Source organism: Fukomys damarensis, unplaced genomic scaffold (assembly GCF_012274545.1).
Source record: "Fukomys damarensis isolate Sample0158 unplaced genomic scaffold, DMR_v1.0_HiC HiC_scaffold_12, whole genome shotgun sequence".
NCBI lineage: Eukaryota > Metazoa > Chordata > Mammalia > Rodentia > Bathyergidae > Fukomys > Fukomys damarensis.
Genome location: NW_022900924.1, coordinates 4,872,049 through 4,889,152, shown reverse-complemented (window position 1 = coordinate 4,889,152; position 17,104 = coordinate 4,872,049). Strand labels below are relative to the sequence as shown.

At 41.2% G+C, this 17,104-nt stretch overlaps 1 protein-coding gene and 1 pseudogene across 3 annotated transcripts in view; both read right to left on the bottom strand.

Annotated features, from left to right (window-relative positions):
* Positions 1 to 17,104, bottom strand: part of Rnf185 (ring finger protein 185) — a 65,578-nt gene that overhangs the window by 32,297 nt on the left and 16,177 nt on the right. Inside the window, exon 1 of one of the 3 annotated variants that reach the window (XM_010603820.3) lies at positions 9,963 to 10,152. The exons of 1 other annotated variant lie outside the window; for it this stretch is intronic. The gene's annotated coding sequence lies outside the window, so the exon portion shown is untranslated. Of the gene's footprint in view, positions 1 to 9,962; positions 10,153 to 17,104 lie in introns of those variants that run through there. One more of the 3 variants, XM_010603819.3, reaches the window with a different exon arrangement.
* LOC104848296 overlaps positions 15,824 to 17,104 on the bottom strand; it is a 3,307-nt pseudogene continuing 2,026 nt past the window's right edge.

Sequence of the window (17,104 nt, the reverse complement as noted above, 5' to 3'; positions counted from 1 at the left end):
CAAAAAAAATAAAAAAAAAAAAAAAAAAAAAGGGCCATGATGCCCTCATCATCACAAGGCACTTCTGAAGAGTAATTAGGAGAGTGGCTATTAAATTGTCACATACCATGTGTACTATGTGAATCAACCTGGTGACTGGTCCCCAAATGGAACAGACAGATAGTCCCCTAGGCAAATGTAAAGGAGGCATAGCCTGAATCAATAACCCTAACAGAAGTGCTCTTTCAGATTACTGTGTGTTCCTAAGCCAGAGAGGGGACAAGGACATATCACTCAAGTGCTGTGCTCCCAATAAACAGTGAAATAATGAGACAGATCTATGTCATCTTCAAAGGTGTGAAAAGTAAAGAAGTTGGGTCATGATAACCAGGCAGCAGCTGAAGTTATCTTTGAGAATCTTAAACTAGAAGCTACTTGGTCCTTACTTTGTAAAACTGATTTCTGGTAATGATTTCATCCATATGACACCAAAAATACAAGTAACAAAAGAAAAAAATGCGGCAAGATGAAAACACATGGTGGCTGGGCATGGCACATACCTATAATTCCAGCACTCAAGAGGATGAGGCAGGAGTACTGCCACGAGTTTGAGGCCGCTTGGGCTACACAGTGAGTTCAAGGCCAGCCTGAACTAATTAGTGAAAGCCTGTCTCAGAAAACAAAAACAAACAAACAAAAAATAAATAAAAACAAAAAACCTCCACAACAAACCAACATATGGTAAATGCTGCAAGAAGGATCTTCAGTATGAAAATGGTACATCAAACCATGATAGTGTTTGACAAGATTCAACCTGTTTGGTGCAGTTGGTTTTAAGGTACAGTTGAGAGAAGGTAGGTTTTAAAGTATACCACCATGTACACGTACCAACTATCACAATAAATGCAATCATTATGTACTACAAACAACGTGAACAAAAAATTTAAAAATTAAAAAAATAAAGTGTGCCATAAATCATGGATCACAGACAATGTGTTAACATGAAATTTTGTTTTAAACTAAAAAAAAGTGCTAGAAAACTTTTTTTTTGGTACTGGGGATTGGACTCAAGTACTTGCACTTGTGAGGTAGGCGGCAGAACTGAGCTAAATCCCCCAGCCCACATATTTGTTTTTTGAGACAAGGTCTCACTATATAGTTCAGGCTGGCCTTGACCTCACTAGGTAGCCCAGGCTGGCCTTCAACTCTTGGCAATCTTCCTGCCTTAGCCTCCTTCCTGAGTGTTCAGATTATAGGTGTTTACCACCACACCTGGTTTAAAGAAACATGAAATAGCCGGGGATTTAGCTCAGTGGTTCCGGCCACTGCTTCGCAAGCACAAGGACCAGAGTTCAATCCCCGGTACTTAAAAAAAAAAAAAAGAAAAAGAAAAGAAAAGAAACATGAAATTTAAAATTGGTTTATGGTGATGCTGCAGGGACAAAGACAGTTTGCAAGTGGTCTCAGTGATTCTGTAACAGTTCAGAATCAGTTGAGGCAAGAAGTCAGCACCCCTCCAATACGAGATCCTTCAACATCAAAACCCAAAAGAATGTTGAAAAAGCAAGTGAAATGATTTGCTCAAACAAGTGGTCGTCTATTAGGGAAATTTCTGAGGATCTGAACATGTTATGGTTCCCCCTCAAAACATTTTAGCAACAGATTTGAATAGCTGAGTGAGTTCCACATTTGCTCCAGGCAAAAGCAAGTGTCAATTTCATTACAGTTGTGTATCACGCCCCTTCAGATTCTAACTTTAAAAAATGCCATCACAAGAGATGAAACTTGGGTCTATGGTTTATGGCTCTACAAACAAACAAATAAAATTACCATATGACATAAAATTTAACTCCCAGGTATGTACCAAAGGAAATGAAAGCAGGGTCTTAAAAGAGACACTTATATATCCATGACCACAGCAGCCTCAGCCACAACAGCTAAAACCAGCTAAAATGTAGAATCTACTGGGCGTGGTAGTACATGTCTGCAATCTCAGCACTCAGGAGGCTAAAGCAGGAGGCCTGCCCCAAGTTCGAGGCTATCCTAGGCTACATAGTGAGTTCAAGGCCTGCATGAACTACATAGAGAGACTCTGTCTCAAAAACAAACTAACAATGAAACAGAATCCAGCTGCTCAAAGCCAGATGAGTGAATAATCAAATGTGGTAGATAAACGCAATGTAATACTATTTGGCCATTAAAAGGAAGGAAACTCTGACATATGACACAACATGGATGAACCTTAATGACATATGGTAAGTGAAATAAGCCAGTCACAAAAAGACAAATATTAAATGACTCTATTTATATGAGGAACTTGAGTTGTCAGAACCATAGAGAATGTGATGGTTATCATTGGCTGTGGGGAGGAGGGAATAGCTATTTGTTTGTTTGGTTTTTTTTTCAGCTTGTATTTTTATTTTTAATAAATTTATCTCAATCTTCTCCCCTTACTCCTCTCTCCTCCCTATGTACAAAAGCTTGTTTCCATTTACTGAGTTATTGCTTAATGAGTACTGAGTTTCAATTTGCTAAAATGAAGATTCTGAAGACAGATGGTTGTTTCTAGAACAATACGAATATACTGAATACCACTGAACTATACACTTAAAATGATTGAGATGGTAAATTTTATATGTATTTTAACATAGTAAAAAATTGGGGGGAACCCATATTTCACATAGGGGTCATTTACTGTGTGATATTTCCTAATAAGAGATACCCAGAAAAAGCAAATTCATAGAGATGGAGGGCCAGGTGTGGTGGTGCACACTTGTAATACCAAGATTCAGAGTATAAAGCAGGAGGATCACTGCAAGCTCGAGGCCAACTTGGGCTACATAAGAGGTTTAAGACCAGCCTGAACTATAAAGCAAGACCCTGTCTAAAAAAAAAAAAAAAGGAGAGGGAAAAAAGAAAAAAAACAAAACCCAAAATCAAAGGAAAGAATGGGTAGTTATTGTTCAATGGGGTACAGAACTTCTATTTGTTGTGATGAAAGTTTCAGATAGTGGTGATAGTTACATGCTATTGTGAATGTACTTAACGCCAACGAAGTGTACCCAAAATCAAGTAAAATGTAACTTTTATGTTATGCATATTTTACCATTACAAAAGTTTTTTAAAAAAATCTGTGCACCTTATAAAAAAATCTAAACATTTTCACTCTGCTAAGAACATGCTGAGTGGTTGTTATACACATTATGTCTGCATAACAAAGCTTACTGGCATATTTACTCATTATTATTATAAATATTATTTTTGTTTGAGACAGGGTCTCACTATGTAGCCCAGGCTGGCCTTGGACTCATGGTAATCCTTCAGCCTCAGCCTTCTGAATGCTGGGGTTATAGGCTTGTGCCACCATGCCTGGTTTCATACTGACTTACTGAATAAGTGAATAGTTAAGGAAATGGAAACATACGTATACATTAGAAGTAATGCTTACTGAAGAGGCTGTCAAGAACAAGGAGACATTAGTATTAAAATGCACCATGCTCCATGCCTGTAACCCAGTATTCTGAAAGGGTGAGGAAAACATCACAAGTTTGAGCCTACCTTGGACTATGCTGCCATTTAACACCACCTTGACTCAAAATAAAAAATTTAACAGGCTGGGGGTATATATCTCCAAGCAAGGCCCTGGACAAAATAAAGTAACATATATAACTATATAGCAAGGCACAGTAACAAAGTAACAGAGTAGTAAGGACTCATGGAGTAAAACCAGGTAGCAGAAGTACCATAAAGTAACATAAAGTACAATGTTAATAGGTTGCCAGTGGTATATACCTTCAGTCCTAGCTCCATGGGAGACTGAGGCAGGATGATCTTTTGAGTCCAAATGGGCCACAGTCAAAGGAAAAGAAGGAAATGCTAATGGCAAAAATCAAGACACAAAATTTTTTAAAACAAATGATCACAACTATTACTGTGCACCCAGTGGCAAGAAACAAGGAGAAGATAAAGCAAATATCTACCTACCTGAAAGGAACATACATTACTTTACAATTTAAATTATTTGTTTTAAAGTACATGTCCAAGATGGTCTGGTTATAGCCAAATGATTTGTGTCAGGAGAGGCCTGGGTACACTAGTAGCTCTACAGCCACAGGCAGTTACCCAAGATTATCACCAGTCTTGAGCATTCCATGGCAACTCCTCTGCTCCTCTATATACAAACACTAGAGTAGCTCCCAAACAGCAGGATGCCCAAGCAGTCCTACCAAATCTTGGATGATGCTGTATTTTCTGTACATAAGTAGTACCCCTTTCATTTCACCATGGCCCCCAACTCTGCGTGGTCAGAAGTGGTTGTTGTTCTGCCAAACTCTGTACAATCTGCAGTCTCGATTGGACAGCTTATTCTGTGCTTCAGTGTGTCCAAATCCCACTACATTTAGCTCACAGAAGTACTGGCATTGCCACAGATTCTGCTGTTCAGTGCACTCAGAGTTCAACAATTATAGGGGCTTCAGGGAATCTGCAAACTCTTTGAACATTTATACTGAAAACTGTACATGATGATAACCCAATCATATAATGGGCAAAGGATTTGAATATATAAAAAAGACATACTAATGCCAACAAGTACATGAAAGGTAGGGTATAGGGATGCACACTATAATTCCAGCACTCTGGGAGGCTGAGGCAGAAGGATTATAAATTCAAGCCCGGGCCAAACAATTTAGTGAGATACTGTCTTATTAAAAAAAATAAAAAAGGCTGGAAGGACATAGCTCTGTGTGAATGCCCTGGGTTCAATCCTCAGCACCATGAGGTAAAACAAAACAAAACAAAACAAAACTTAAATATTCAAAATTATCTGTCATTAGAGAAATGCAAATCAAAACAATATGGATGAATCTTGCAAACATGCTTAGTGACAGATGCCAGGCATAAAAGACCACATATTAGGGCTGGGGATTTAGCTCAGTGGTTCTACCACCTGCCTCACAAGCATACGGACATGAATTCGATCCCCAGTACCAAAAAAAAAAGGCCACATATTATATAATTCCATTTATATTAAATGTCCAGAACTTTCAAATCCAAAGACAAGCAAGGTTAGCAGTTGTCAGTAGATGGAAAGAGAGGAGAAAAGAGTGACTTCTATCATGTACAGCATTTTTTGTGAGAGGATAATAAAAATGTTCTGGAATTATACAGTGGTGATGACTATAACCTTGTGAATATACTAAAGCCCACCAAATTATACATCTTAAAATAAGTGAATTTTATTGCATGTGAACTATATCTCAAAAAAGTGGGTACGGTGGCACACTTGTAACCCCACCACTGAGGAAGTATGAGGCAGGAAGATTGCATGTGCAGGTCCTGCCTGGGTAACTAAGCCAGATCTTGTCTTAAAATTGAAAGAAAAGAAAAAAAAAAAGAAAGAAAGAAAGGAAGGAAGGGAGAGTACTGGAGGAATGTGACTTAGTGGCAGAATGCCCTTGGGTTTGATCCCCAGGGCCAATTAAAAAAAAAAAAAAAAGTTTCAGAGAGACATGCTACAAAATAACTTCCCAGTCCTATTCAAGAATTTACAGTCTAGTGCTAGGGATTTAGCTCAGTGGCACCATGCCTGCCTTGCATGCACAAGGTCAAGTTTCATCTCCAGTCCCTGAGGAAGAAAAAAAAAATTTACAGTCTCCATGGTGGCACACATATGTATGTAATCCTAGCATTTGGGAGACTGAGGTAAGAAGGATTTCTGAGTTCAAGGAAAGCCTAGGGTACATAGTGAGTTCAAGGCCAGCCTAAACTACACTGTGAGGTTCTGTCTCCAAAAATAAAAAACAAAACAGAACAAAAGAGTTATAGTCATAAGCCAGGTGCAGCGGTGAATGCCTGTAATCCCAGCACTTGGAAGGCTGAAGCAGAAGGATCCCAAATCCTACCTGAGCAACTTAGACACTAACTCAAAGTAAAAAATAAAGGTTCCAGTGGAAGGAACCTGGGTTCACAGCTCAATACTGGAAAAAAAAAAGTCTATAGTCATATAAGACAAACAAGAGTAAGGAACTGTCCCAGATTGGAAGAGAATAAATTAAAGAGACATGACTACATCTGATTGAGATTCTGGAACAGACAGAGAATTAGGACAAATGGTAAATTTTGAATAAAGTCTACAGCTTAGTATCTTATCAATATTAAATTTGTTGGCCAGGCATGGTGGCACACACCTGTAATCCCAGCACTCGGGAGGCTGAGGCAGGAGGATCCCTGAGACTTTAAGACCAGCCTGGGCTACACAGTGAGTTCCAGAGCAGTCTGAACTACATCATGAGACCATGTCTCAAAACCCCAAACCCCCAAAAATTAAGTTTCTTGCTTAGGTAATTTTAATATAGTTAAATGTTAACAAGAGAAATCAAGTAAACAGTGCACTTGGAGTGAGTGGAATTTTTTTTTTTTTTTTGGTACCGGGAATTGAACTTGGGTTCTTGCTTTGCAAGGCAGGCCACCGAACCACTGAGCTAAATCTCCGGCCCTGAGTGGAATATTTTTAAAGTTTAAAAAATTTTTTTCCTGGTACTGGGGATCCAACTCAGGACCTTGCAACTGCCAACCAGGTACAGTGTCACTGAGCTAAATCCCTGGCCCTAAAGATTTTAAAGTCTAAAATTGTTTTAAAATTAAATGTTAAAAAGTAATGTAAATTTTACAGGTCATGAACAGGCAAGTGTTTTTCTTTAAAGCCAGGTGTGGTGGCGCACACCTGAAATCCCTGCACTTGGGAGGCTAAAGCAGGAGGATCGCTGTGAGTTCAAAACTAGCCTGGGCTACACAGTTCCAGGTCAGTCTCAACTACATAGTAAGACCCTGTCTCAAAAAAAAAGGTCATTTTAGACTTTGTAGACCACAAATTCTTTAGTATTTACTCAACTCCACTACTGTAGCAGAACAGTCTAAAGTAATACAGTAAATAAAATAAATAGGTTTGAGCTGGGCGTGGTGGCACATGTCTGTAATCACAGCACTGGGGAGGCTGAGGCAGGAGGATTGCTGTGAGTTCGAGACCAGCCTGGGCTACGTAGTGAGTTCCAGGTCAGTCTCAACTACATAGTAAGACTCTGTCTCAAAAAAAAAAAAGGAGGGGGGATTTAGCTCAGTGGTTCTGTCGACTGCCTCGCAAGCGCAAGGACCTGAGTTCAATCCCCGGTTCCCGGTTACTTAAAAAAAAAAGGTATGGCTAAAATAAACACTGACATTCAATTTTCCTACAAATGCCATGTATTATGAAATATTCTTTTGATTTATTCCCCACTTAAAAATGTGGGCTGGGTTTGGTGACACATGCCTGTAATTCCAGCATTTGGGAGACCCAGGCAGGAGAACTGCTTCGAATTCAAAGTCAGCCTGGGTTACATAGTGAATTCAAAGCCAACCTGAACTGTAGAGCAAGACCTTGTCTCAAAAAAACAAAATAACAATAACAAAAAAAGTGAAACAAGCAGTTGGGCTAGAATTGGCCTATAACTTCTGACTTTAGGTCAGAACTTGCCAATGTATGCTTCAATTTAAAAAAGAGGAGGGGGTTTCACATCAAACAACGGTCAACACCAGGTTAAACAAATGAAATAAGGTATTACTCTAGCTTTGAAGATGATTTATTTATTGCGGGATCTTTTAGAGCCTTCATATGGTACTAAATACAGACACTCTAAGAATGATAGTATGCAGCTTTCCCCAAACTTAATCATCGAACCCTGCTTATCAGAGGCATCTCTTCAAATCAGTGGTCTGAAGAACACACGTATTAAAGCACCAATTCAGATATTTTTATAAAAGGAAACTCCCAGACTGAGAAGTTTTTAAAACTTCTACAAATAAAAGGCATTTTATCCAACACCACATATGTAACATCTCAGTAAGCATTTCACATTTCTTTTAATCTTAAGAAACACAGGGTTGGGGGTTTAGCTCAGTGGCATTGTGCTTCTGCCTCCTTCCCAAGTGCAAGGTCCTGAGTTCGATGCTTGCTACCAGCAAAACAAAAAAAACAAAACCCAAGAAACAGAAACAGGCCAGGTGTGGTGGTAATCCCAGGTGTGGTGTTGTAACCCCAGCACTTGGGAGGCTGAGGCAGGAGGACTGCCTCAAGTTCCAAACCAGCCTGAATTACATAGTGAGACAGTCTCAAAAGAAAAAGAAAAAGAAAGACAGATAGACAAATAGAAAAGCATCAAGCATGAAGTTTTAGCTTAATCCCACCAACCTTTTTATGGGGGGGTGGCATGGTCAGCAGAATTGGCTCATAACATGGCATCTCTGCTCCATAAGACAACATAAAACAATCTTGAGCATTCTAACAGGGGGCAGAAAAGTGACCTAGTGCTTATAAATGACAAAATAAGGAAATTTCATTAGAAAACTAAAGCTACGCTAGAAGTATCATCTATAGATTACATCTAAGAGAGGACAAACTGACAAGTCAAATCCATAAGAAAAGCGCTGAATGGAAAGCTTATCTATGGACTGCAAAAATTCTCTCACATCTACACACACTGCTGGGAAAAGAAAGGCTTAAGGATTTATGACCCAGGGAAGAGAAGGCTGGCATGACCAGCTTCAAGGGGTCCTCCACCGTGTGTCCCCAAAGAGTTCACTGGCTTCTGTCACACAGTTTTCAGAGGCATTTGCAAGTTGTTCTTAGAAAATTAACTGATGTGATGGCTTCCTGTTTAATAATTCACAAAACAAACATTTCAGACACCTCTATTAGATGTGGAGTCATTCCAAAGTCCTCGAAAAGACAGATGCTGACCAGGAAGAGATTACATAAACTCAAGTGTGTTGGACTTACACACAGGAAATGTATATTGGAGGATAGAGAAGACATGAAAAGAAAAATCACATTTACTCTGTTGGTAGAGCCAGTACTGGAAAGATTAACACAACTTAGAATCAGAGACTTTCAAGTTGGAAAGGAATGTCATCTAACATCTGAATAATTTCTTCCATAACTGGACAATACATCCCATCACTGGTCATCTTTGATGATTTTTCCATTAAATTCTTCTTATATTAAGCAAAAAATCTTGTGCTCCTGTAGAATCCACCTAATAGTCCTAGGTCTGCCCGTCTGCCTAGCCAAAGATGATGTGGAAGCTCTCTCTCTTTTTTTTTTTCTGTGTGGGTTTTTTTCTTTTCTTTTCTGTACCGGGGATCGAACTCTGGTCCTTGAGCTTTCGAGGCAGGCGCCGGAACCACTGAGCTAAAACCCAGCCCCCTTTTAAAAAAAAGACTGTTATTTTCCGTTCAGTGTTCTTTTCTAGGCTAAACATCCCAGTTCTTCCAAAGTTCCAGAAATGGCTCCAGTTGCCTCAAAGCGAAGAAAGGAAAGCACCCAAGACCAAAGGAGCTTCGAAATCAGTATGTATAGGATTCCAGAAGCTGACGTTCAAAAGACGTTTCCTCAGTTCGAAACTCAGATTCCAAACCAGGTGTTTGGTTTGAGTTCAACAATGCAGAGTTGGCATCTCTGAGGATTTCAAAGCAGATGGTACGAGAACCGTATTTTGAGAAACACTGTCCCGTTTTACAAGTGAGAAAACTAGGCTCAGCACACGAAAAAGATCTGGCCTACGGAACATAACGGGCAGTCGGAGGCCAGGTCTCAGTCCCTTACCGCTTATCGCTTTCTTTCCCGCCTCCCAAATCTGTTCACTTCGCTGTCTCTCCACCCAGGGCAAGTTGATTACAAACACTGCCACACCAGGGCGGCCATCGCGTACCGAGAAAAGAAAGGGCGTCCTGGTGAGCCCTCGTCCGGAAAGGAAGCCCTTCCTTTTCTCAGGGCTCAAGTTTCCCGGTGCTGTTCTTCAGGAAAGGAAGACCACACCGCCCTGACCTTTCTTCTGGGACCGAGAGCCCCAGTCACGGCCAGGTTCCTCTCTGGGCCGCTGAGCTCAGGCTCGGTGGCCGGGGGTCCGCAGCCTAGGCGGCCCCTGCCACCACCCCCGCCTGTCACGTACCTTCCTCCGCTGACGGAACGCCGCCGACGCCGCTCCAGCCCACCAGTTTCTCGGCCTACCAGCCAGTTCTCCCGCCTCGTCAGCCTTTGGGACGAGACCTTCGACCCCTCCTACGCGGACTCGGGTCACGCGGAGCCGCCCCTCTCCAGAGACTTCCGGCCACAACCGGAAAAGGTTGGTCCGCGACTCAGCTGGCCCAGGTCTGGGCTCTAGGGCTCCACCTACAGGCAGGAAGTGGAGGAACACCGACTTGGTAGCTTTTTAAAATTTTTTTTGAGGCAAGGTCACACTTTGCAGCTCAGGCTGGCCTCAAACTCACAGCGGTCCTCCTGCCTCTGCCTCCCGCGTGCTGGGATTACAGGCGAGCGCCCCACGCCCGGCCCATTGGTAGCTTTTTGAAGAGCCTGGGGGTCTGCGCTCCTTTAAGAAAAGGGCGATTCCGGAAATGCTTTTTTTTTTTTTTTTTGGTACCGTGGATCGAAATCCGGTCCTTGCTCTTTCGAGGCGGGCGGCACAACCACTGAGCTAAATCTCCGGCCCTAGATAAGTTTAGAGGGTCTTGATTCACCAGATTGTAAGGATGATGGTGATAACGATGGGAACATGTAAAAGGAAACAGGAGCTACCTTGAGGAGCTCACTGGCCAAATCTGGCAACTTCAGCATGAAATCGTAATAGTGTACAGCCCATTGAATAAAATATCAATCCATAAATTTTTACTGACATAAATGAGAAAGTGAATAAACTCTTCCTTTTAGTAAAATGCCGATGAATGAACATGATGGAGCTAAAAAATCATAAATGATAAAATAGAGAAATAGGCTGTTTATACAGAATGACTCCTACAAATTACTTATTGATTACAAAGGGAAACTACTAATGTTACAGAGGTTACACCTAGCGGAACGAATAAGTCCAAGTGATCAAGGGTAACTTGGACAAAGTCATGACATAGTCAGAGACCACTATAGGGACAGAGGACAAACTCCTGGGACTTTAAAACCATGATTTGTGTCTTCTTGTGACATGAGACTTAAACGTGCCTTTTGCTAAACACAGTGGCTTCTCACTTGGGCCTACAAATGTCCAATAGGTAACTAAAAGTAGAGCAAAACTTGATTTTCATTTGGTAAAACCCCCGAGTCAAATATTTTTCAGCTCTGCATATTAGTCTTTCAGGGAGTGTCTATCTAAAAGTTGGAAAAACAAGGGTTATTAGTCCTAAGTCTATCAAACTATCTCATTACCCTTTAAGACTGACAAGACCAGGATAAGAGAGTTACATTCAACTACTCCCAGAATCTCCATTGCCCTAAACCTATGGTTGTCTTGAAGTCCAGCAGAGCCTCTCACAAGAATTAAATTACTCAAGACATGAGGATTCCTCTGGAACAGCGCAATCAGGACTGAGCTAATGATGGACTGGACCATGGTCCTTTGGCCCCCAGTCCTTTGTTGTGGGTCAGTCTTACCCTCTTCGTGAGAGTGTGTATCCTCCCACTATTACTCAAGCTGGAGTTCTTTCCTTATCTTCTCTTACCTTCTAATTAAAGCTTTGCCTGTAAAGTCATACTGTTGCTTTAGTTTTGATTTCCATTATCACTGAGGCAAGGACCCATGTTCGCTGGTGACATCACCAATAACGGGAGAAATAAAGATCATGTGCTTCCTAGTAAGATGCACTGAGAGGGAAATAACATTTTTTCTGGGGCTTTTCTGTTAAAAGTGCATGACCTTGGGGGCTGAGAGTGAGTCCTAAAGCACTTGTCTAGCCTTACAGAAGCCCTGGGCTCCATTTTCCATATAGAAAAAAAGTGCATGGCCCAAAACTCAATTTCATGAGGAAACATTAGATAAATTCATATTGAGGGATGCTCTGTAAATAACTATTAGGTCATGAAAAGCCACTTTTGAGCATGAAGAAGACTGAGAATATATGGCAAAGATATGGTGTGTGATTCTACATTGGATCCTGGCCTCAGCTGATGTAGCAAAATAGCTGTAAAAGACAATATTGGGGCAAGTAACAAAATTTGTGTATGGATTGAGGATTAACTATTAATATATATTGTATCAAGTAACATTCTGATTGGTGGTAGAGCTGCAATTTTCTCCCAGGCAGTCATCCTTAACAATCATCTTCATTGTTTCATTCACTCAACAAACATTTAGGGCCTACAATTTTACAAGGGATTGGGCCCAAATACACAGTAACCATACCACGACAGGAAAAATAAACTTATACGAAAAAGTCTGTCATCTGTGAACAAGAGGTCACTTGGGGATATTTGCAGTCACACAAACCTGGATTTGAGTTTAGGCACTAAGAAAGAGAGAAACAGCCCTTGACATTCAGGAGCTAGCCTGGCACTTACAAGTAGACCTTGACATTCTCGTCTTGAATATAAAAATGTCACAAAACATCAACATTGAACATGATCACTCTGTGAGCAGAAAGGATCAAGATAGCCTGAACCCAGACAATACATGAGCGTTGCCCAAATCACAACAATGAAAAAATTCCCTACCATGGCTCATGTAGAGATTGCAGTTTTAGTGTCAGTATATTCTCCCCTCCTTCTAGAAAAAATTATCAGCATATCCATTTATAGACAGCATCTAATCCAGATCAAAGCATTCACTTTCCTTAATTCCTCCTTTAAATCCCTCAAGCAAACATTCAGATGCCCATTGTTCTTTGAGGTTTGCATGTGCCACAACAAGTGATCAACTAACCTGTTTAACACTGATTTCTGCTTCAAAGAGTTGTGAGGGCTGGGTGTGGTGGTGCATGCCTATAATCCCAGCACTTGGGAAGCTGAGGCAGGAGGATCACTGTGAGTTCAGGAGATCAGCCTGGGCACGCAGTGAGTTCCAGGGCAGTCTCAACTACATAGTGAGATCCTACCTCAAAACACAAACAAACAAAAAGTTGTGAGGATAGAGAATAGATTTAGCACAGAGTAAGCTTTCAATAAACATTTTTTACTAATTTCTGCTTGAGCTAGTACCTCCTCTGAAAAAAAATCATTATGAAAGATATTTTTAAAAGGTCTGGAAAGGTAATGAAACCACAAGCTTTAATTAAGTAGACACTGAAACTGAGCGTGGTGGTGCATATCTATAATCACAGCACCCTGGGAGACTGAAGCAAGAGGAATGAAAATTTAAGTCCAGCCTGGGCAACGTAGTGACTTCGTGAGACATTGTGTGGGAGACTTGGCAAGAGGAATGAATGATTAGTCATGAAGGGGCCTTTGGGGCAAAAGCAACAGGCCCTGAACAGAGTGAGTGGTTAAACTGTGAAGGGATCAGCGGGGGCAAAAGCACGTGGGTCTGTGTCTTGTGTACTCAGCACAGCACAGTTGGAAAGCGACAAGAAGTTTAGTGAAGCTTGTGTCTGGCTGTTGTCCTTGCCCTTGCCCTGATACAGCTTGATGCAGCTCTTTACCCAAGCTGTTTTTCTTCTTGCACTGACTTTCTAAATAAAAGCCAAAGAGTTCTCAGCTCAGGACTTGCTCCCTTGAAACACCCTTGCACTGGGCTCTCTCAGACAGTCCCTCTGGGTCTCTCTGTTTGGACCAAGTTTCACCTCTGAGTAATGTTTTCATCCTCTGCACCACCCTATGGTCACACATCACAACAACTCTGTCTCAAAAGAAAAAAAATTTTAAAAATCCTGGGGATGTAGGTCATTGTGAAGATCCTGGGTTTGATCCCAAGTACTGAAGTTGAGGCAGGAGATCAGGGCATGGCAAGGAGGCTGGGCAGTGGAACCTGACCTGTCAAACATAGGGACCTGTTAATCACAGAGAGACAGGGTATGTGAAGAGCGAGCTTCTGAGTCCTGCACCAGACCTCAGTCAGGAAATGCTGTCTTCAGTTTTTCTGGCACAAGTTCAAACTGAGCACTGAACCTGATATCAATCTTCTGGCACGAGATTGAGCAGGTTTTAGATAGAATGGCTTAAATATAATGCTTGAGCAGGGGATATAAAAGATGATGGCCTTTAAATTTGTGGTTGCTGTAAGCCTTTTCATCAGCCTACCCTGCATTTTGTAGGCTGTACTTCCTTTCCTGCTTTACCCGGCCCACACTCACTCTGCAGAGCACTTCTTTTGCCCTAAATAAATGTTAAACTTTCTCATTCAATTGTTTTGTCCAAGTCTTTAAATGGGACATAAGAGCCTGGAAATATGTACTACAATATGTACCTGGCAATGGACTTGGCAAGGCAGCCTAGAGGTAAAAATAGGGCCAGGAAGAGGTAAAGCTTCAAGGCACAGCTTTGTTTCTCACTGAAGTCTATGAACTCAACCCTACGAACTGGTTTAGTAGTCCTCTTTCTCTGGCTCTCCCTTAGGAAGGCCCTAACCCCCTCAGTATTCTTCCTGTCCTTTCTCTCCCGGGACATGTTTTCTGGTTGTCTTGTTCCAGAGAATCACAGCACAGAGCTAGAGGGTGGTAAAAAAGAAGTTAGTGGAAGCTGGGGACCCCTGGTCCCACCAGAGTCACGAGAGGAGAGCTGACAGGGCACGGAGTGAGAAGCCTATAGTGCTTCAAACCCATGGGGCTGAGCTCCTGCTCAGGCTCGAGTTCTGTACAAGTGTCCTTGGACAGGGTGGAGACAGGATGGTCTGTGAGGGTCCAGCCAAATGCCCAGGTGGGGCAAGACCCTGGGAGAGAGGGTGGGAGTCATAGTCGGTGTTCCTGTTTCCTCTGAGGAAAGCGAGTGGTGAGACTCAGGTGGTAGCCACAGGGCCTCTGCCAGTCCCAGAGCCACAGCTGCTGTACACTGAGGAAATGTAATCCCTTGAGCACCTCCTGTCTGTTTAAAACAGATGCAATACAAACATTACAGTCTTGTCACTTTCTGCCATTCTCCCTCCTGTTGGCATTAGGGGGAGTTGTTGCCTTTCAAATAATTCATTTGTTTGGGAAATTGAACCCTTTTAACCTGGACAAAGTTTGTTGAATACCTTTCATCGATATTTTATTTACTTGCTAAAAATTCTGTAAGGACCTGCATTTAGAAAGATCTTGTCTTCTTTAGCCGGGTGGTGCATAGTGGTACACAGCTGTTAACTCCAGCACTTAGGAGGCAGGAGGCAGAAGGACTGCCACAAGTTTGAGGCCATCCTGGACTACATAGTGAGTTCAAGGCCAGCTAAACTACATAGCAAGACCCTGTCTCAAAAACAAAACAAAACAACAACAACAAAAAACCAAAAACCTAGTCTACCTCAGCTAAATGACTACTTATTAACTAAAAAAGAATTATACAAGCTGGGAGTGGTGGCGCACGCTTGTAGTCCCAGCACTCGGGAGGCTGAGGAAGGAGGTTCGCTGTGAGTTCGAGACCAGCCTGGGCTACATAGTGAGTTCCAGGTCAGTCTCACCTACATAGTGAGACCCTGTCTCAAAAACAAAACAAAACAAAACAAAAAAACCCCAAACCAACCAACCAAACAATGCTTACAAACCTATAATCAATATCTTATTTTTTTCATTGCTGAGACAAAGTACCCAAGAACCAAGTTAAAGGAGGAAAGGTTTATTTTGGCTCACAGCTTGTAGAGGTTTCAGTCCCTAGTCAGCTGGCTCCAAGGAAGTCTGTATGTCCATATTCTATATGGCACGGGAGAGGAGCATCACAGAGGAGAAACAATCCACACAAAGCAGGGCAGGGAGAAGGCAGCAAAGCAGCTTCTTTCTGTCCCTTTATATTCCAACCGGGTGCCTCACCTTTGGGGTGGTGCCACCCACACCCAGGCTGGGGTATCCTTAATCCCAGCATCACAGACCCTAATCCAGCCACCTTCGAAACTGCCCACCTATGACTGCATGAGGTTTGCGGGGGACATCTAGATACAAGCCATCAAGATTTTATTTGAAAGTTAAGATATATTATAGAAAGTGTTTATTTTGGGTATGATGACACCTTGGTTCACCAACTTAATTCATTCTACGATGCTGGAAAAGGTGGCCACATTTATGTCTGTGCAGTAAAGATGACCATAGTTGTGTTCATCACCTGATGCAAAGAAAAACAAAGTTTTGCCAACTGCTTCTGTTTGTTAACCAAATTGTTTGTTTTGCGAACAAAAGTGTTTGTGATCCCAGGTACCACTATATTTTCAAGGTGTAAAATTTAATTTTTTTCTCTACAGTTATTTTACATATATAAAAGTCCATTGAAATGCCACCTTATTGTAAATTAGCTGTAGATAATTGATGAAGTAAAAATGTATATGTGTCCTTTATAATGCATCAATGAGAGATTTCCCAAGTTCCCATTAGAGTAATATACTTACTTTGATTCTTAAGCAATGGTGAACAAGATCTGATTTACACATGGGAAATGAATTAAAGTAATTTTGAGTGTGTTTTACTGGTGAAAAGAAATTGGTTAATCTGGTGGCAAAGTTTTTTTTTGGTATGATTAGTCTATATGGCCAAATTAAATTTTCTTTCAGGAATATTTTAATAAGAATTGGCCATTTCCAAGAAACACCCACTCCATGGCCACCAATAAAACAGAACCATAATGATATAGGAAATTTACCTACCACATGGCTATGATTTAAAGAAAAAAAACCACAGACACTCGAGCACACCCATAAAGTCCAATATTAAAGTCACATTCTTTCTTACAGACTATGATTAGGAACCTGATTAGATACAAAAATAAAACTTAGTACAAAGGCTCAGCTATTTAGGTCAAAGAACATTTACAGAAGTATCTGTCCTCAAAGGCACTCCAGTTTGAGACTCAATTTTAGAATAAGGCGTAACAAATGTTAACAGAAGTCATACAAGGTGAAGAAAGAGGGAGTCTACGATTCCTCACACACTCTGAACCTAATAAAATGAATCTAAATTTAAAAATTATTTTTCTTTAAACAATTACCAAGAGAGGAATCAAAGATAAATAGAAGGCACAACAATTTTGCTCTGGTTGTTATTCAGATTTGGGGGATTTGCATTTTTTAAAACAAACACAAATGAAAAACTCTACTTAAAAGAAAATAATATATCAGGGCCAGGGATTTAGCTCAGTGGTTCTACCTCCTGCCTCACAAGTGCAAGGTCTTGAGTTCAGTCCCCAGTACCCAAAAAAAAAAAAAAAAAACAAAGAGGC